The sequence below is a fragment of the Python bivittatus genome, unplaced genomic scaffold, assembly GCF_059951505.1.
Source record: "Python bivittatus isolate LINGU-HERP-01145 unplaced genomic scaffold, Pbiv_v1 ctg000700_np1212, whole genome shotgun sequence".
NCBI lineage: Eukaryota > Metazoa > Chordata > Lepidosauria > Squamata > Pythonidae > Python > Python bivittatus.
The window spans coordinates 75,743,900-75,765,316 of record NW_028277098.1 but is presented as its reverse complement, the minus strand read 5'-3'; positions in this window follow the sequence as shown (position 1 = coordinate 75,765,316).

Sequence of the window (21,417 nt, the reverse complement as noted above, 5' to 3'; positions counted from 1 at the left end):
CTCCTGGGGGAACTGAATTACATTTTAGCCCACCTCTATACGCCAGAAGAGAGGGGCCAGATTCGGCGAGCTGCGCTTGGGGCTTGGGAGTGAAGGAATGCAAATGTCCCAAATGCCCCGGCCGCGAATACTAAATTCCCTCTGGCAGACCCAAATTGGGATCCCAATAATGCTGAACATCGGGAGAACATGAGAGGAGTTTCCCCCTGTACGACTAGGGGGGTCATGGTTCCCCAACCGGGACCCACGGGGAACCCTTGGTAAACATCACGGTGGGTCCCACCAGCGAGGATCAGCAGTTCCTCGTGGACACCGGAGCCTCTCGAACATCGCTGTGCCAACCGATCCCAGGGATTGCGAAATCCCGGGGCACGTCGGTATCGGTGATGGGGGTGGGAGGCTCTCCGGTCAAGGCAAACGTACTGGAGGAAGTGAGACTGGAGTGGAATGGGAAGGAGGTAACTGCAGATGTGTTACTGATCCCACAGGCGAGAGTGAACCTGCTGGAAAGGGATCTAATGGGTAGTCTAGGAATGGAGTTGTGGAATGTGGAACAGGCAGAAAGGATGTGTTTGTTGTGGGAGGTGGACATGGAGGTTGTGAACCCTGAGGTATGGGCAGGGGAGGGGGGGCGGGTCGGTTTCGCATAGCCCCAATTAGCATCCCCTTGAAACCAGGGGTGACGGGTTTGTGGCAAGCCCAATACCCGCTGTCCCGGGATGGGAGGCGTGGGCTGAAGCAACAACTGAGATGGACGGTGCTGCCCCAGGGGTACACCGAGAGCCCCCTCTTGTTTGGACAGGCATTGGAAGAGAAACTCCAGGGGTTCCGGGCCCCTGGGGGTTCTCGGGTGCTGCAGTATGTGGATGATTTGTTGGTGTCTGGAGAGAAGGAAGTAAAGGTGAGAGAAGACTCAGTGGCTTTATTGAACTGGTTGGCTGAGGAAGGATTGAAGGTGTCAAAAGGGAAGGTCCAATTTGTGGAAAGGGAGGTCAAGTATTTAGGACATGTACTCCGGAAGGGCGAGAAGTTGATTGATCCTTCTCGGATACAGGGGATAATGCAGTTGAAGCCCCCTCATACTAAAACAGAGGTGCGGCGGTTTCTGGGTCTAGTAGGATATTGCTGGCTATGGATAGATGAGTACATGAGCAAGGCTCAGTTTCTGTATGAGAAGTTGAAAGGATCATCTGACAGGGTAGAATGGACAGACAGGGACACAGAGAAGTGGGGAGAATTACGAAGGAGCCTGGTGACGGCCCCGGCTCTGGCTCTACCGAACTTGGCCCTCCCCTTTCACCTATACGTTACAGCCCATAGGGGAACTGCCATTGGAGTGCTGACTCAGAGACGGGCTGGGAAATATCAACCAGTGGCCTTCCTGAGCAAAGCCCTAGAACCAGTGGTGAGGGGATGGCCGACTTGTGTGCAGGCAGTGGCTGCCGCTGTTGTGTTAGTGACAGAAGGGAAAAAACTCACTTTTGGGAGCCCCGTGATTGTCCATTCACCCCATCAGATCTTAAGTGTGCTTAGTCAGCAGGCGGCTGCTTGGATGACAGAAGGGAGGATGTTGAAATATGAGACAGTTCTCCGGATAAGTCCTGATGTGGTGGTAGGAACAGACAGGAATTTGAACCCAGCGGAGTTTCTTGCGGGGGAGCGGAAAGAATGGGAGCCGGCAGAGCACGAGTGCTCCACCCTGTTGCAGCTGCAAACAAAGACCCGGGAGGACCTGCAGGAGGTCCCGCTGGAGGAGGGTGAGGTCTGGTTCGTGGATGGGTCTAGCCGAGTAGAGCAGGGACAAAGGAAGTCAGGATATGCGATAGTGACGGCGGAGGGAGAGACAATAGAGAAGGGGGCACTACCAGCGGACTGGTCGGCTCAGCTGTGTGAAGTGCACGCTTTGAAACGGGCACTAGAGTTGGGAAAGGGAGTGTCCCTCACCGTCTACACAGACTCACGATACGCCTGGGGAGTAGTGCACACTTTCGGGAAAATTTGGCTGGAACGGGGTTTACTCACAGCTGCTGGAAAGGGAAGGTTGCAGGGAGGAAGCAGGTCATTGGGTTACAATTGAGGGGACCCCAGTAGTGAGCCGTGCTGACATGAGGGGGATGGTTGAGAAACTGCACGAAGGGTCTCACTGGGGGGTGCAGGCTTTGGTAGACACTGTAAAGCCGTGGTACTGGAGCCTGGGGGTTCGATGGGAACTCCACACCCCTTGGCATCCTGACTCCAGTGGGAAAGTGGAAAGGGCCAACGGGGTGTTGAAGCAACATCTCACCAAACTGGGATTGGAAACAGGGCTATCTTGGACAAAGACACTTCCGGTTGCCCTGCTTCGAATGCGGACAGCCCCTCGCAAGGATGTGGGTGTCTCCCCGTTCGAGTTGATGATGGGAAGACCTTTCCTGGCTCCAATGGGAGAGCCTATCCCCGAGCTAAAGGATGCCTTCCTAAGAAAGTATCTCTTGGTACTGTCACAATCTCTCTTGTCTCTAAGAAAACAGGGACTCCTTGCTCAACGGCCCCCTTGCTGAAAGACCAACACCCCCACAAGCCAGAGGATTGGGTCCTGATAAAGACGTGGAAGGATGAGAAGCTGAAACCGTCTTGGGAGGGACCATACCAAGTTCTCCTGACAACTGAATCAGCGGTTCGGACCCGACAGGGGGGTTGGACCCACTACCATCGGGTTAAGCGAGCTCCCGACCCCCGACCGTGGACTGCCCAACCGGGAGACGGACTCAAAGTAAAACTTAAAAGGAACTGAACTAAGGCAGGGGAGGAGATGACCAACATAAAGGCGTAGAATTGGCACAGACAGCTTTGATCACTGGGGATGATCCCCGTGGGGGGGGGATGTTCTATCATTTTGGGTCTTCTCCCATACCAAGACCCTGGACTAATCAAAGGCAAATGGCTCTAAATCTCTTGGGGATAACCAATGCAACTCAATGTGTATATTTCAACAATACCCAGAACGTACCCCCCATTGCCCTCAAAAGGTCCTGCTTTCACTTGTGGAGGGGTCTATAATATCCCTTACACCTCAACCCCTCTATACCTACCTAAAGGTTTCTTTTTGTTATGTGGACATGAAGCTTACACCTATGTTCCAGCCTATAGTTCAGGGGGCCCTTGTGCCATAGGGCGCCTGACCTCTCTGTATGCCCTGCCTCCAATGCAAGCGCACCCATCAAAAGAAAAAAGAAAAAGGGAGCTGCCATCTGATTGTGAGAGTGATGTGACACTCTTGTCTGAAACAGAAGCCATGGCTCTGGCCCTCTCCTTAGTAGGGGTTCCTGCACTAAGCGGAAGAGCTTACCTGGACCTAAGGAAGGTGGCCTGCCTCCTGGCTAAAAGTGTCAACCTTACATCCTCTCTCATTGCAGCCCTCACTGAAGAAGTCACTGAGATCAGGAGGGCGGTCATTCAAAATCGGATAGCTATAGACTATCTCCTATTAAGGGCAGGACAAGGCTGTGAATCTTTTCAAGGTCTTTGTTGCTTTAACCTAACCAACAATGAGAATTATATTGAAGCAAAACTAGCCAAGTTGAAGACCTTAGCCTCTCACATATCCAAGGATCCAGAGGGATGGAATTGGTCGTGGCTCACTAGTTGGTTACCTAACTTTGCTTGGTTAAAACAACTTTCTGTGCTAGCTATTGGCTTCATTGCCTTACTGGTCCTAGTATGTTGCTTAATGCAATGCCTCCCTGCTTGTGGGAATTGTCCCAGTGTGTGAAGCCCCGGGTCCGGGACGAGGGAGCAATCCTGTTAGCCAGGTTTGAGGCCCAACAGAGGCGTGAAAAGAAAAAGGGGGGATTGTGAGAAGGCAGGGAGAAGTGAGGGCCTCAAATGAACCATGTTTGCTAGGGGAGAGCGCTGTGCACCATGGGGCAGCCTTGAGGGGGACGGCAGGAGGGAGGATGGGCAGAAGGCACACTCGCACCAGAGTGGAGAGGGACGGCAGGAGGGAGGAAAGACTGCAGGCAAGAGGCACGTTCGCTCCAGAGTGAAGAGAAACGGCAGGGGGTGGCTGTCGGGTCAAGTGGGGATTGGAATGTGTATTGCGCTGATTGAGTGGAATGTCTGCGGTTTTGCGGTTAATTAGCGGTGCTCCGGGGCGGTAAAAAAGGTGAGATTGTGAGCCAAGCCCTCGTAGGAGGGGGAGGACAGATAGGGGGTATAAAAACCTGTCAGACCTTGCTTCGGGGTTCCTCCATTGCTGCGGGAGGGACCCACCTTTGCAAACGTGCCCAATAAAAACTTCTGTCTACTGGACAACCAAACCCGTGTCTGTCGTTTTCTGACAGTACTAAATGAATGTGGTCATGGGCAATGGGACTGTGGCAGAAAATCCCAGTTATGAGGTATTCTTATATCTGAATCATTTGGAGGCCTAACTCAAAGTGCAAAATAGGACCTTTTAAGGCCTAAAAGGTTTGCAAAAGAGATACCTGTAAAAAACTGTCTTCTCAGTTGGATCTACTTGCTTATTAAGGTAATCTGTGAAAGTTTATTGAGGAACAGCTAAATCGTAACTGGTTGGGAAATGAAGCAGTATCTTTTCTACAATAGGGTATAGTATAGGTTTTGTAACTCCATGTTCTGCCTCAGAATTATTTATTTTCAGAGTAGTAGGGTCATCCTTGTAAGCATACACCCAACTGGAAACAAGACAAGACAAGACAAGACAAGACAAGACAAGACGCAGCAGAGTAGCTAAACACTCTCAGTTATAAGTAAAGTCATATTGCTGATCAAATACAATAAAGGTGAAAAGTTAAGAAGACTCAATTCAAGGAAAGTTTTTTTACCCCAGAAACATTCAAGTGGTCAAAAGATAAAGATGCATCTGCCAGAAACAGGCCGAGATCAGAATTCAGGCATCATTTTAAAACTGGCTGCTAAGAACTGAAAGCTTATCAAACCAGACTTCCTGAATTCAGCTGCCAGCATCTACACTAGTGTTTCTCAACTTCAGCAACTTCAGACTTCAATTCCCAGAATTCTAATGTGGGGGCTCCCAGAAGTCCACACATTTTAAATTTGCTGAGGATGAGAAATACTGATCTAGACCATCCAGAAGTCACTCCTTTTTGTGAATAGAGACTTTCTTATTGTAGTGGATGTCTGTGGCCTTTAGGGGAGAAGGCTAAAAGTCCCAAAGTATTTTCATTGTCTTGATACTTTGGAAGTCACACTGAGCATGCTAATACAAAGGTAGAGTAAAAGTATTTCAGAAGATGAGTTAAATGAATACTGAATGGAGATGTTTATCTCAAACATTCTTTAGCCTAAACATATGCTTTCAAAGTTCTAGTTTTCTGTTGCAATTCATTACAATTGTTGTTTTCAATGTGAAATGTTTATTACAATCAATCTGAATTTCCCTCTCACAACCCATCTATGACATGCCATTATTTTTTCTTAAGAGATAGGTGCCAGAAGTAACAAGCTTCATTGTTAAGCTTGATGGATCTAGCTTTTTCTTTACATTTTCATATTTATATTAGATCATTCTACATCCATTAACCTTCCTGGAGGTTACAGCAGAAAACAACCCTAAGGCCCAAGGTTTGTTTTCCATTCCAGAATACTTTCAGCCCCAAGTGTCAGAAATGCTAATTTGAAATGGCAGCACTGTCTAAATGCCTCAGTTAATTTTCATGCACCATGCAAAATATCAGCTCTGCCACCTCTCCTTGTAACACCACAGCATCTTGACAGTTAATGAGCTACACACAGGCTTTAAACCAGCAAGTTGTACTGAATAAATATGATAAACAACCTGTTTCCAGATGGCTTTTTATGTAAAACAGTTTATATAACATTGATAGATGGGAAATTTTGTGCCAATAAATCCTTGTATTTTTATAACATTTGCCTTCTTAATTGGTCAGTTTACACATAAAATATGTTTCTATGCATTGCTTTAAGTCAAAAATGTGACATGGAAATGTCATTAGGGTAAGCAGGCATCACATACATCATGGACCACCTATCAGAATTCACAGATGCAAGGAAAGACAAGCCTCTTCTCCTGTGGAATGTATTCTGTAGGAAAGGTAGTCTGGAAAAAATACTGCTTACTGTTTTTAGAATCAGTTCATATCAATTTGTGTCTGTGGTTCTTTGGCAGACTTTTCCTAAACCACTACCCTCTAGAGTTGTTGACAACAGTCCCAACATTCCTAGTGATGAATTTGGTGGTTGTGAGTGATGGCTGCAAAAGGCCAAGTATTACCACCTCACATCTGATGGGAGGTGTTGCAGAAAACATAACTGAATGACTTTTCACATTGCTATAAGGTTTCTAAAAGAAAAACTGAAGGGTGGTGGAACGTCTTATAAAGTTAGTATTATAAATATTGGGTAAAGTATGCATTCACACTCAATTCACTAATACAGAAATTGGACTGAAAATCATTCCACCTCACACACTGATACTTATGTCCTTAGTCTGATGGAAAATTAAGAGGAACGTATGCCAGATCATCTCCGTTTTGACAATTCTCTTTTTGCTTCCCCATTTCCATCTTCCTAACCTATTATTATCCCAAAGAGGATAATACCTTAGCTTTCTTCAGGTATGTTGGATTGATGGTCACAAGGACTTTTAAAAAACTGTGGTTTTAGAGCTAGCTATTGACGTACCAATGCATGTGCCCTTTGTACTATGGGTTTCCCAAGAGAACCAATTATTTGACTATAAGATTTTTTTAATCTGCGAGGGGTTCAAGACTCACTTGAGACTACATTAAAATGGATTTGTTTAACTTTTGGTCTGCAGTGTGATGGTCCCTGTAGAACAGTAGTGGAAGGCATCAAGTGCCATTCAGTTGCCAAGGCAACATGAGGACATGCTGCCAAACTTCTGATGGTCTGCTTCAAGAGCACGCAATGTCCCTGCCACAGCATGACCAATAAAATATGTATGTATATTCCTGCTTTGCTTCAGCTTCCAGGCAATTCTTTTAACGTTACATTGTGGTAGCTTCCAGTGTTGTGCAATCTAGCCATTTTAGGTCCTTGAATCAGAGGTTTAAAACTAACGCTATGCTGCAGCCTGTTCTACAAGTCAAATGTTTCCTACCCCTGCAGAACAGGCTTCTGCTTTTCTACCACATTTGCAGAACACTTGAGAATTTCTTCTGAATTTCTCTTTTTGGTATTTTTGATCTTTATAGTTAGAGGTGGCAGAGGATGGTTCCACTGGCACTGTTTTCTATTACATACCTTCTCATCACTTGACAGCCTCCTTGGCTGCCCACCTTTTTCAGTCTGGAAAAAAAAACATGGGAGGAATTCTTGTATGATGTCTTCCCTCAGGACTGAATTGAAGCATGAGAAGCCAGGGAGGCTGCAGACCACTGAAAAAATGCTTTTAAAATGAAATACAAACATTCACATATAGCTTTTGGCCAGCTCTAGGAAGGAAAGAAGGAAGGAACGCTTTGCCCATCCTGATTTTGAAAATGTGAATATTCACATTTTAAATCAGCACCATCATGACAATGGGCATAAATTACTTGCTTATAAATATATTTTTCAATTAAATCAATCAGTCAATCAGTCAGTCAGTCGGTCAGTCAGTTAAATTTACTGAACTGTATATAGCTACCAAGCTACCCAAGGAACTCTGGGCATGAACTGAAATAAAAAACAAACCAACTATGCAAATGTATTTTTAAAAAAACGTTAGGGTCAAGATCTCTAAAAATCACATAATTAACTCATCAAACAAACCACACCCATGCCAGAGCACCATCAACATCCTGGCTCCTATGCCCAGGGGAACAGTCAGGTCTTCACAGCCTTCCTGGAGACCAAGAGGATCAGGGCTGTCCATATCTCAGGCATTTGTCTGTTCCAAAAGACAGGTGTTGTGAGAGAGAAAGCATACTTCCTAGGGACCACCAGATGACCCATCATGTAATAAGAAAAAATATATATTAATCTAAAAATCTAAATATAGATTGTACTGGCAGCTCAAATGCTGAAGGTGGGCCCTGAGTCTCTCTAAGAAGTTATTTGTTCCAGACAATGGAGTCTGAATTTCAGTTTCTAAATCCTATTCCTCCAGCACTGATTGTTTTTGCTACTGAAAAGGACTTTTATAGTCTCACTATTATTATTGGTCACACAGTCAGCCAGATGTTTAGACTGGATTTGGCATTTTTATTCACCTGTCGAGTCCTTCCCAAGGACCTGGGATAGGCAGATGTTGTAATTTGATGGTGTTAAAGATATCGTCACAGGATATAAGCTGTTCCAAGTAAAGCTGTCTTTTGCAATTCACTAATGGTGATTTTGTAAATGCAGATGGTGTTCAAGTGGTGCTCCAGATGTTTTGGGATTGTACCTAAGGTGCCTATTACTATTGGTACTATCTTTGCTTTTTTTTTTTTTTGCCACAGTCGTTCTATTTCTATTTGCAGGTCTTTGTATCTTGTGATTTTCTCCAGTTCTTTCTCTTCTATTCTGCTGTCTCCAGGTATTGCAATGTCTACTATCCAGACTTTTTTGTCTCTCTTATCAACAATTGTTAAATCTGGGGTGTTGTGTGGCAGGTGCTCGTCTGTTTGAATTCTAAAGTCCCAGAGCACTTTAGCGTCTTCGTTTTCTATTACTTTGTCTGTTTTATGGTCCCACCAGTTCTTGCTCACAGGAAAATGGTATTTCTTGCAGATATTCCAATGTACCATTGGTAATTTTTTTCTGTATTTACTAATTACATCTCCAGATGTGCTTGGGTTGATATTATGTCAACAGTAGCAGGGAACAAAGGTCCTTGATATGTGAGCATGTGCAAACCTCTGAATTTTGGTCTTCTGTGGCAAAGCAAGAATTAGAGAGTTGGCATTTCTGGCCTACTTCCAAAGATCTCAACTAACAGGGGGTCCATTTGGGGTGTCTCAAGCCAACAGCTATTCCCACCCCTACTGCTATCTCTTTAGACTCCAATTTCCTTGCCCTTATCTTCTGGATGGTGTTATTGATTGGGTCCCAAGGGTATGCAGATAGGCAGTGCTGAGAGTAGTGAAGAGACGACCCATTACAAGACTGGGGGCAATGAAAGGCATCATGCTCAGAGGCCCATCAGGCTTGTATAAAGTGTTTAACATTACACCCTAAGGCATGAAACATGAACTAAATTGCTATTGTGGTTGGAAAGACATCCTGTGTCTTCCAGGAAAGGGCCATGAAACCAGAATTCAAAACTGTAGATAAGTCACCCACAAATTTACAGCAGGGAATAGGTATTAGATTATTAGTAACACTGTTCTAATTGTGGATGGCAGGGAGAAAGAGAATGATTGCATTCTATTAAACGTAGCACCTATAATACAATCATAGTTTATTTCTTTTTCACACGTTACTGGCCATTTGTTCTAATAAGCTGTATCATGTGAAACATTAACATAAATTGATACCATGGAGATTTATTCATTTCAACATGCTTAGTCATTTAAGAGTTGAGCTACAAACTAAGTAGGTTGTACAGTATGCAATGTATTTTATTTAGCTTTTAACTCATTGATCAGATGTTTATAGAAATGACTGCCCCAATTACTAAACTAGTGGTCTTCACACATACCATAAATATATACTTTTGGCAGTTTTACCTGGTATTTTTCTCTGTTAAGTGCAATGTTGAATACCATGTGATCTTTTTTTTTGCTCTTATCCAAACGCACCGTTGACTTTGCTGTTATCACCGAAGATAAATTCCTTGTGTATGTTTTATACTTGGCCATTAAAGTATTGGTATTGGTATTGGTTTATTTCACCTGACTTTTCAAAGAGCTGAACCAAGCTTATTGAGCACAGACTTGCCATCATATTAAAATATTAAGGTTCCTTTCTTTCATATTAGACCAAAACAGATTTTCCCAGTTTGCTTAATTATCACATTCAGTCACTTTATCTTGAGATTATTGGGAGAGCAAAAGAAGAACCAAGTTGTTGATTTTTTGTAATGTTAACAGCCAGTCTATTTAAAAGCCTTAGTAACCAGTACTAATATGGTGAAATACTTTATTGTGATCATTAACAATCACAAAATAGAATAACCAGTACTAAATATAATAACTGCTCCATTAGGATATAATATAGAGCTGCCTGATATAAGGTCAGTTATTTAGTTACCTAAGAAGTATTATCTTTCAGCTTTCTCCAACCTGGTGCTCCCTGTTTGTTCTCCTTGATTATCAAAGAGAATTGGGTCCTGCTGAGAGCTACACTCATGTTCAATCAAATATAAGTATTATTAAATCTGGGTATAAAGTGATACTTCAATGTTCTCTAACAAATTCTGTGGACAGAGGAATCTGTTAGACTATTTCTTTTAACTTCTTCAAGGAAAGAAGAAATTCTCCATAGTTTCTCAAGCCAGGATTTCTCTTCAGTGCTATCAGTAGAGCTACTACTGAAAAGGCTCATGGAAGGAGCACCCCTCACAGTGTCTTTCCTTGTGTCTAATGGAATTAATAGGAAGTCAGAGAAGTTGCAGGCCACTGGCTGGATGACCTCACAATGAAAAAGGGGACATTTACATGCATTCCCTGGATGCATTGTAACTAAAGAAGTACAAAAACACCACATTTCATGAATGCAATTTTCTGCAAAGTTTTCCTGAACAATTTCTCAAACACCTATTTCTGAGCAAACTTTTCTGAGAGTTCTCTTAACTTCCTGTCTTCTTCATGTGGAAAGTTGTGTTTCAGACAGTTAATATGTGATGCTAGCGCCTGACTTGGCCTGGTAGCTAGCTTGTCCTCATATAGCACTTACCCTGTAGAAAAGCAGACTTCTATTTTTTTATTTTATTTTTTAAGAGCCTTTTGTTGATCCCCAGTAGTGAGCATTTATCATTCCCTTTCTGTTTCAACCTGGTCCAAATCCTATTAGCTCTGATACTCTATACAATTCAAGAAACACACCTGGGCATTGCTTGAACCCTTGTTGCTTGTTTTTCTGGCCTGTTAGCACTATATCCAACTAGGTGCAACATTTCTGTTTTATCAACATTAATTGTTTCATATACACTTAGGTGCTTTGGGGAACATCTTACATTTCCCCAGAGAATTTGTATTCATTCTTGCTGCCCTGTTATTGTTCATTTTCTTTCTTCTTCAATAGGACTTGTCATCCCACTTATTTTCTTTCCAATCCAATCTGCCATCAGGTTTTTGTCATCGGGTTGCAATCCACTTCATGTCATTGTTTATCAGCAATGAATTAGCCATGCTTGCAGACAGGCTTTTAGAGGAAATTTGCATAATACTTTCTGTATTGATTTAACATTTACTTTCTGGCTCACCTTCTTCCAGATTTGTACAAGTGTGTTTAGAGATTTAATATTCATATGTGAGAAAAACATGCGGGCAATTCTGGCAGATTGTAATAACAATTCTGCCCAAGAGCTTCACCACTTGGATCACCATATGTACCCTAGAGGTATGAAGAACAGCATATTGACAGGTTGCCCCAATTTAGATGAACAGCAACAAACTGTGATGACTGGGCCATACAATCACCCCACGATGGTAATGTAATTAGAAGCATAAATACCTGGTCATCTAGAAATAAAGGCAGGAGAGCATCCAGTCCTGTCAATGGATAATGATAATAATTTCATAATATACAATGACTTCTGAACATATCAAATAGTTTTTGAAGGGAAAATCAAGAATTCCTGTAAGATATATTCAGTATAGGCATTAATGAGTAAGAATCAAATAAAAACTTGAAATGTTCCTGCTCAAATTCTTTTTGAACAAAAAGCATTGGACACAGGAGGGTATTTGTTATGTTTTTGCCTTATTGTTTTAATCTATTTAGTGAAATATGGAGTATATGCCACTCAGAGTCATACTGAATGGAGCAGTGTATAAGTCCTGGTAATAAACAAAAATAATAAAAATTAAAGTGTGACAACCCCCTTGTTTTGGTACGGCATAATAAGCATATCAAGCATCTGATAAACTGACCTCATGCTGAAAAATGAGCCTCTGTCATCAAATGCCATTTATACAACTGCATAACTAGTGAAAACCAGACTGTGTCACTATAATCTACCAGTGGTTATTACTAGAAAGGTGGGTTTAGGCCCTACAGAATTTCTGATTTTGTGGTTAGGCCAGGAAATGATACATGGAGAACTATTCTTGAGTGGGCAATGGTTTAGTCAATCTCGTGAAAGAGGCTGGCTTTCATTTAATCCTCTACATTCTATAAAACTGAGGATAAAAGTTCAGCAGAATGAAGGAGGAAAAGGAACAAGAAGGGCCTGCCTACAAACACCCAGACAGTTGGTAATTCCTCTCCACAACAAGGAAGATCTTACTCAAGGAAGCAATATGTGACCAGTTCAGCTTGGCTGATTGTATTGATTTTGTTTGGAAGTCTGCCTCTGTAATGGTTGTCTTTCCTCATTTTTTCTGAATTTCCTTTTCCCCAAGAAACTTTTTTTAATATCTAAAGACTTTGGTTTCATTGTTTTTAAAAGGAATTTCTTATTACAACTCTTCTCATATGCAACACCCACTGTTATAATTAACTCTGGCATTTCAAGATTGGCATCAGGTTTCTTAAGTTCCATATGTCTGTGCTCAGAACAGGAAGGTCCAAAGCTCCTTCTGCTGAAGGTAGAAAGGCTTAGAGCTCTTAGGTGGTGGATAAACTAGTAGGCATCAAGAGGTTCAGACTGACCACTAATGGTCAAGACGGGGTGTCAAGTGGTTCAGCCAAACATCAGTATGTTTTACAGGGGAAGAAGTCTATCACTGCCAAGGAGATTTTAAATTATCCCTCCCCCAGTTTGTGGCAGATTGTAATATATAATTCTATTCTTGATTTACATCTGCTGCCTCACCATATAAGAACCTGGAGGCAGTAGTATTTATATGCCAATGGAGTAAATTTGTGTCCTGTTACTTCCTAATTGTGCTAGCATTTACCTTACAGATGAATAGATTCCCTCAATTCCACTTCACAGCTCTTCCAAGATTCCAGCATCCCACTGAGGACTGTGAAGGAAATATAAGTATTGGAAAGTTGCTGCTGGTGCTAGAAGCATTTTCTCTCCTGTGTATCGCACAAAGAAGTTAAATGATGTATTGTCTACCTTATCCTCCTTGGTCTTGAAGTTGAATATCACTGAGGACACTACTTTCATAACAAAAATAGGCATTTTGATTATATTTTTAAAATCAAAGCAGGGATATACAACTTTTTTTTTTAATTTAGGGGATCTTAATTTTGAGGACTTGGGGAGCATGTCTAGGAATGAAGTGTCATAAGCAGTGGAGGCTTAACATTTTCAGCCCTTTTAGTTTAGCTCTGGGAATACTTTATTATTGCCTTCTTCCAGGATATTTTTTCCAGGCATACAAATTTAATAATAAAAATAAATAAATAAGTTTTTTCAGTTTCCCAGTCTTACACTACAACTGTCAGGCCCAGCCCAAGGACAACAATGAAACAGTCCAGTCTAGTACAGTTCCTTTATTTGCTTATACCTTATAGACAGAACCTCGCCAAACTAAATCGATACTACAGCAACTAGTGGATATACCCTGGGAGATTCTTGGGAGTGGCTACCCTGAATCTCTTTCTCTTCTCACGCTCCCCCTGCAGACTGTGCTGCCTCTTGCCTCCTCCCCCATCCTGGAATGCACCCCTTCCTTCCTGACAGCCTTGATCTCCCACTTCACTCTCCTCCTCACAGATACATTCCATCACAACAACCCTGGAAGTTTAGTTTAGTCTCCCATCCAAATACCAATCAGGCCCAGCCCTCCTTAGCTTCCTAACCCAGCCAAGTTCAGGCAGGTGCAGCAAATGTATTTGCATGCACGCAAATGAAATCTTCCCCTACAGGGAGAATCACAATACTGATTGGCGAATTGTTACAAAGTATATATTGTTGCACTGCAAGCGTTAATTCCTCATAGCTACGGTGTTCCCAGCAGTTTACCAATCATCAAATTAATAACTATCACAACTGGGAAAAGAGCTCTCTCACAACAATCAAGCTCTCTAACTGCTTGCCAATTGGCTGAGGTAGTATGAAGTTGTTCACAGCATAAATCATAGCCCCACTCCCTATCCCAATCTGCAAATTTCTACTCTTGAATTATATCGAACTATATTAGCTACTAGTTTTAAACAACAGAGTTAAAAACCAGATGCAAGCAACTGTAGGACCCAGGAACCTAAAATAAATCCCAAAACCTTGATAACTTGTGGTGAATGTATAGGATCACATGGAAGATATATTTATCAATATATTTGATTGTATCGAATTGTGTAGTCCCATATAAATATATCTATCTGAGAATAAGAAACATGTTGCTTTTAAAAGCAACTCCCCAAAGAATAGAAAACTGATAGAATTCTCTTGGGTAGCATATGGATTGCTTGGACTTCCCTTAGTTAAGGAGTTGGCCAAAGACCACGTGTGAATTTCCTATCTTTCAGTGTACGATCATCTCTCTAAGGTCTGCAACTTCTCTGGCTTCCTTCATTTCAGTTAAAGCCTGAAAAAAACCTCAGAAACTACAGGCAGCTGAAGCAGCTGCAAATGACAGAAAGACCTGTAATAGAAGAGGAGGAGAGGAGGAAGGAATGTCACAGCATGTTTCGTCAACTGATAACAAAAGATAAGGCAAAAGGTACCAGCAAAAGAAAATTTGAAATAAATTCTAAAGTATTAGGAAGTAGAATCTCTTTGGCAATGGAAGAAAACTTTCAAGAAATCCGAGAACAGATTTCATCAAAGCATTATCTTGTGTGATGTATCATGGCCTTTCTTTCTTATTACAGTTGAAAAGTTAAATTAATTCTGATGGCCTATCATTTGAACTACAGCCTGTTTTCATTTCTAAAAATACCAAGTATAACGAACAACACTGTTTTCCCTTCACACTGCCATGAAACAAATGTCTTCATTTTGGCCTCTGTTGCTTCATTCCATTCCTTCTCTCTTTCCTTTTGTTCAGTTCTTTGGGTTTATCTTATACTTTTAAAAATGGATGCTACCTTTAAAAATCCACTGTATAGATTAACCATTTTTCAAAAGAATGCACTCGATACTACAAGAGGTGAAATTTCTGGAGGAATATATATAACTATAATCACAGCAGCAACAAAAATGATTCTTCCAGAGAATTCCTCACAGATCACTAAGAAAAAAAGCTAAACTACTGAATCATAAATTCTCTGTTTAATTATGGACATACAGAGTTATGATAGCAGAAAGATGATGCCACCATCATACAGATTCCAGAGAGCATTATTTTTAGATGAGAACATTAGCTTAAGAAGTAATTCCTGAAGCAAATCACAAAGTAAAAAAATGTAGCAGCAAGCTTTCGTAAGCTTAATATTCAAGCCCCATTTTGACCTGAAGGACCTAAGATTTTAAAAGTTTACCAAAAAAAAAGGGAAGGGAAGGGAAGGGAAGGGAAGGGAAGGGAAGGGAAGGGAAGGGAAGGGAAGGGAAGGGAAGGGAAGGGAAGGGAAGGGAAGGGAAGATGTTGATTTAGAACAGAAATCATGATAATATTTTTGTGATAGATATGAAATGGCATTTCTTCTTTTATAGATGAGGAAGGAAAATTAGTTATTTCAAATAGCTGGCATGCCATCCTTCAAATCCTCAGTTTCCTCAGGATGTTTACAATACAGTAACATCACTATTATCTACATAAATATGGTAAGCAACAGAAGAAGATTCTAACCAAACTATACCAGCTAATTTGGAAAATGACAGTGGTCAATTGTTTGGAAGATATCAATCTACATACCAATAGCAAAAAAAGAACACTTAAGAAACCATGCAAACTATCATATATCCTTAATTTCACATGCTAGCAAAATAATGCTTAGAATCATCCAATGCAGATTGCAGTCCTACTTGGAAAGAGAGATGCCAGATGTTCAAGCTGGCTTAAGAAAAGGCTGAGCAACAAGAGATGCTATTGCTGATGTATGTGGATAACTGAAAAATCCAAAGAGTAAAAAAAAAACAAGTCAATATCTGCTTCATTGATTATTGAAAGGCCTTGTCAAGCTGTGGAATATCCTTAGGAAAATGAGAATCCCAGTACATCTCAGTGACCTCATGCAAAACCTATACACAGGTCAGGAAGCCACAGTCTGGATGGAACATGGTGAAACAGATTGCCTCCAAGTTGGTAAAGGAGTGAGACAAGGCTGTATACTCTCCCTTATTCATTCAAACTATATGCTCAATATATATTAAGGGAAGCTGGATTGGAAGAAGATTAGCATGGTTTTAAAATTGGAGCCAATAACCCACACTATGATTTTTTAAATATAATTTTATTGAAAGTTTTAAAAACAAAAGTAAAAATTAACACAAGCTAAAATAAAGTAAGAAGGAAAAAAAGAAAAAGGAAGAAATAAAAGAGAAAGCTAAAATGCAAAAAGAAAAAAAAGATAGAAGAAAAATAGAAAAAAAGAAAAAGAAAAAGGATATAAAATGGCTTCCAAACTTCTTTACAGAAGTTATAAGTACAATTATAGATTTACCTTTCTTTAAAATTACATCGTGACTCGCTTTCTATAATCTATCCTATCTAATTGTCAAAACCGTAGATCATATGTTCATTTTTTTCTGTTTTATGCAAAAAGTCCATAAGGAGTTTCCAGTCAGCAATAAACGTAGATATTGTCTTTCCTCTAATCAAACAGGTTAATTTGGCCATCTCAGCAAGTTCTATCATCTTCACTAACCATTCCTCCATTGTAGGTATTGCCAAATCTTTCCGTCTTTGCGCATACAATAATCTTTCTGCAATTATCATATATAGTATCACATTATGTTAATGATACTACTCTGATAGCGGAAAATGCAAATGATCTGCAAGCTCTGGAAATGAAAGTCAAGGACCACAATGAAATAATAGAACTAAGATTAAATGTAAAGAAAACCAAACTAATGACAGCAGGTACAGCAACCAGCCTTAAAATTGACAGTGAAGATATTGGAGTGGTGGATAGCTTCTGCTTTTCAGGATTGATCATCAACAGTAAAGAAACCAGCAGTCAAGAAATATACCACAAACTATCACTTGTTAGAGTAGCAATGGAAAATATATTTAGATATCATGGTGTGTCAGTACCAACAAAGATCAGAATCATGCAGGCAATGGTTTTCCCTGTGATACTCTAAAGAAGTGAAAGTTGGACTTTGAAGAAGCAGGATAGAAAGAGTGTTGCTGTTTCTGAACTTTGGTGTTGGAGAACATGCTGGAGAATACCATGGACAGCCAAGAAAACAAATGAATCATAGAGCAAATAAATTCAAAGTTCTTATTTGAAGCACAAATTACCAGGCTCACATTTTCATATTTTGGACACATTATGTGAAAATCTTGCTCTTTTGAGACATCTATGATTGTAGAAAAGGTAGAAGGAAAGAGAAGAGGAAGACCAACAGCAAGTGGATGGACTAAATTACAGAAGTGATGGGTGTATTGTTAAAAAACCTGAAGGATCAGGTTTGGGACAGATCCTCCTAGAGAAAATCTATGTGGTTGCTAAGAGTCAACACCAACTTGTTGTTACATAATCAATCATAACATTGCTATGTGGTAATTCAAATCTTAGAATTTAATTTGTTTTTAATTATTATATAGAAAATTTGGATGGAAGCTGAGATGTATACTTCGAGATACACACACACACACACGCACACACTCAATTAGTACATAAAAACAATGAATTTTTATCATTCTCTGCTCTAAAGGATAAATATTACTTGCCTAATATAGCTCAGTAGCAGGATTTACAATTGCAACATCTATTGACATCTCAATTTGGACCTGTGTAATTTTCAGCCTCAGAAACACTTAATCTACTACAAGCGATTATTAAATTCTATGACACAAAAAAGCCTACAATTTAGTCTTTATAAAATTCTGTTGATAATAATCAATTTGACATGCAAGCTTTAAAAGTTGAATGGAATGAAGAATTAAAGGTTCCTATTTTGCCTAGATGATGAGATGAAATGTTAACATTAATACCCAAAATGTCAATAGATCTTAGATTATATCTTATTCAACAAAAAATAAAATTTGGCATTTATTGGACTTCATTTCACTTACTGTATATAGAAAAGGCTTGAGTAAATTGTCATGCTGCTGAAGTTGTAATGAGATCAATGCTTCATTTAAACATAAATTTGTTCAATGTCCTATAATTGTTCCTCTTAAGGAGGTATTACATATACTAACTGAACTGTGAGACAAGATTTAATATTCTCAGATGTTCATATTCTTTTGAACTGCATCCCTATCAAATGGGAATTGACATCTGAACAAAGAAAGTAGATTCTCTGTGCCATACTTATACTGAAAAGATTTATTCTTCAATACTGGAAAGTCAAAGATATGGCTGTAACTACTCAATGGTTTTCAGAGTTAAAGTTATTAGCAACTTAAAAATGGATCACTTCAATGTAGATTAGCTATGGATGATTGTACTGTGAAATGGCTACCATTTATTGAAATGTTTATGTAAAATTTTTACACAGATGATATAGATATAGATACAGATATAGATATAGATATAAATATAGATATAGATACACACACATATATGTATGTGTGTATGTATATATTTATCTGTGAATATATACTCCCTCCCTCCCTTTTCTTTTTTTCATTATTTTGTATATGCTTATTTTTTCTTTTTCTTCTATTTAATTAATAAAAACAACCCTGAAAACAGCATCACAATTTTGAATTTTAAATTAAACCAGATAAAAATTCCAGTGCATTAAAAAAAAAAAAAACTTAAGAGCAGACAGTGGGTTAAAAGTGTACCTTTTTTTTTTACTCCGATTTCCCAGATATACCCTTCTGTTTACGTACTTTTTTCAAACACTCATCGCTTTGAGACAGTTGAAAAATATTGAAGAGACTTATGTTTTATGAAATAAATAAATGCATACCTAAATGTATGTTTGTAGCTTCCCCAAATACACATTTCAGTCCAAAAGAACAGCAGTTAAAGATGTTACTGCATGACAAAAAGTTGATTAGCAGGCATGGATCTTGCATTCTAGTTCTAGCAAGCTCGTGCTCTCCAGTTTAGGCAATAGTTCAACCAAGTGATAAATCCGAAGAAAAGTGGGATGAGGAAAAACCACCTAGGGCATAAATCATCCTGGACAAAGGGGCAGGATTTAAAATGATCATGCAGTACTCTTCATAACATTATTCAGCAAAGAACAGTTTCATATAATATGCGAAGTGCTGTTATTCATTTGTAGACCTGACTCATGAATCTAGTGGCTATGCTTACTTGTAACCAGCCAAAGGGAAACAACAAAACAGTGGAAATACATGATGGAAAGTATGCATGTGTTCCTGACTGAAAGTGTGTCATCAGATACCACCCCTCCTAAAAAAAAAAAGAAGCATCACCAGCTTAGTGCAGCCACTTGAGTACCACTGAACCATGTTTCATGCTACTGATGTTCTTTGACCCATTGTTCTCCTAAGGATAGCATGTTGGCTCTATGCCTCCTACTCTCTTCTAATCATACTAGGAGATGTCTATGCTGGCAATAGACATTTAATGGAATATGGCAAGAATACTCATCGGTAGAGTATGCACGTTTTGGAATTAGGAGGTCCAAGTTCCAATTCCTGGTATCTCCTTAGAGCAGTGTTTCTCAATCTTGGCAACTTGAAGATGTGTGGACTTCAACTCCTAGAATTCCCCAGCCAGCATGCTGTCTGGAGAATTCTGGGAGTTGAAGTCCACACGTCTTCAAGCTGCCAAGATTGAGAAACACTGCTTTAGAGAGTCACTACTAGCCAATGCAACTACTGAGTGAGATGGATCGATGGTCTGGCTTGTTGTAAGGCAGTTCCTATTACATATAAAATTGATGTTTTCAGCAGCCTCTCAACTTTGGTAAATTTCTTTTCATTGTTTTCTTATACCATGAGTTATTTTGGAAAGGATTTTTTCTCCTATTCTTTTTATCAGTTTCATTCATATATTTTTAGATTCTTAATATGAAGAATATTTTTATTGAAATACCAATCCTCTAATTTATATTTCCTAACACTGCTTTCACCAACCTGACCCCCTCCCCACTTCTATATTCTTTTTCAAAAAAGTGGATGTTGGGATGCTTGTCATGGTGCCGGGAACGTCCTTTTAACCTCTGAATGATTAACATTTCTCTCTCTCCTCAAAGCCCAGTAAATTCATTAAGATTGCCTGTCAGCAATCATATCTTGAGCTACACTGACTTGGTTAAATGCATTAGAAATAAGTAGCTCTTTTCTATCAGAAGCACACATTTGAAAGGTACTCAGTTCCACAGTATCCAGAGCTTGTACAAATCAAGTAAAGCTGACTTCACAAATGTACATTGCATTTAACAGTCCTACCCTGGGTATTCTTGATGGCTATAATATTCCATTGCACAAGCTGAACAGACGTTCTGTTTCTAGATTAATGGAGCACAACCAGAAATTTGTAAATAAATCACTCAGGATTATTAAGTGTTAGCTACATACGAGCTGTTCCTCTGTTAATGGTTGCCTTCCTGTTTGCAACCAGAATTTGGCTGGGGAAATATCAGGTGGGATGATAGAGATATAAAGAAACATCTCATTACCTAACCCTAAGAAACAAATTAGATTTTCACAAAGATCTGTGAATGAATGTTAATCCCATGGACCATATTTCCTTGTAACAATTGTGTGTGTGTGTGTGTATTTCATCCTTCCTTTTCCCTGTTTCTTATGAGGTAGATTAAGCTAAAATAGAACTTTGCATAAGGCCATCAGTTCATCATATGGAGCGGGGAAGATTTTGGCCTGTACTTCCGTTATGTATTTATCCACTTATCCTTTGGTACTTAAGCTTCTTAGAATTTTACGATGCAGATATTTAATTTTAAAATGTGTATTTAAATGAATGCATTAGGGACATGAACACATAAATATGTATACTGGGGAAAATGTGGATAGAAAATGATAACAATATTCAGCATATAAAAATATGCATGAATGATTATACAAAAAACAGTACAGTACATAAAATATTTAAAAAGCACCGGTACAATAGATAGGAGATAGCAACCAGGAAAGGTATTGATACATACTTTGAATGGGTAATAGACTGATTAAAACTAATGAATTAAGTTTAATATAGAGAAATTAGAGGTTGTTGTGGTCAGAACAAGGATTATTCTTGGAATGGAAAATACACTGAAAAAATCGAAAAGTCTGATGAACATATACTTTTATGTTTCTGAAGCTCTTGCATAAAAACATAATTTGCTTCCACTGCTTCAGGCAAAGTGGACTCAAAGAAAATAAACTCTCACAGAATCCTCAGCTGGCA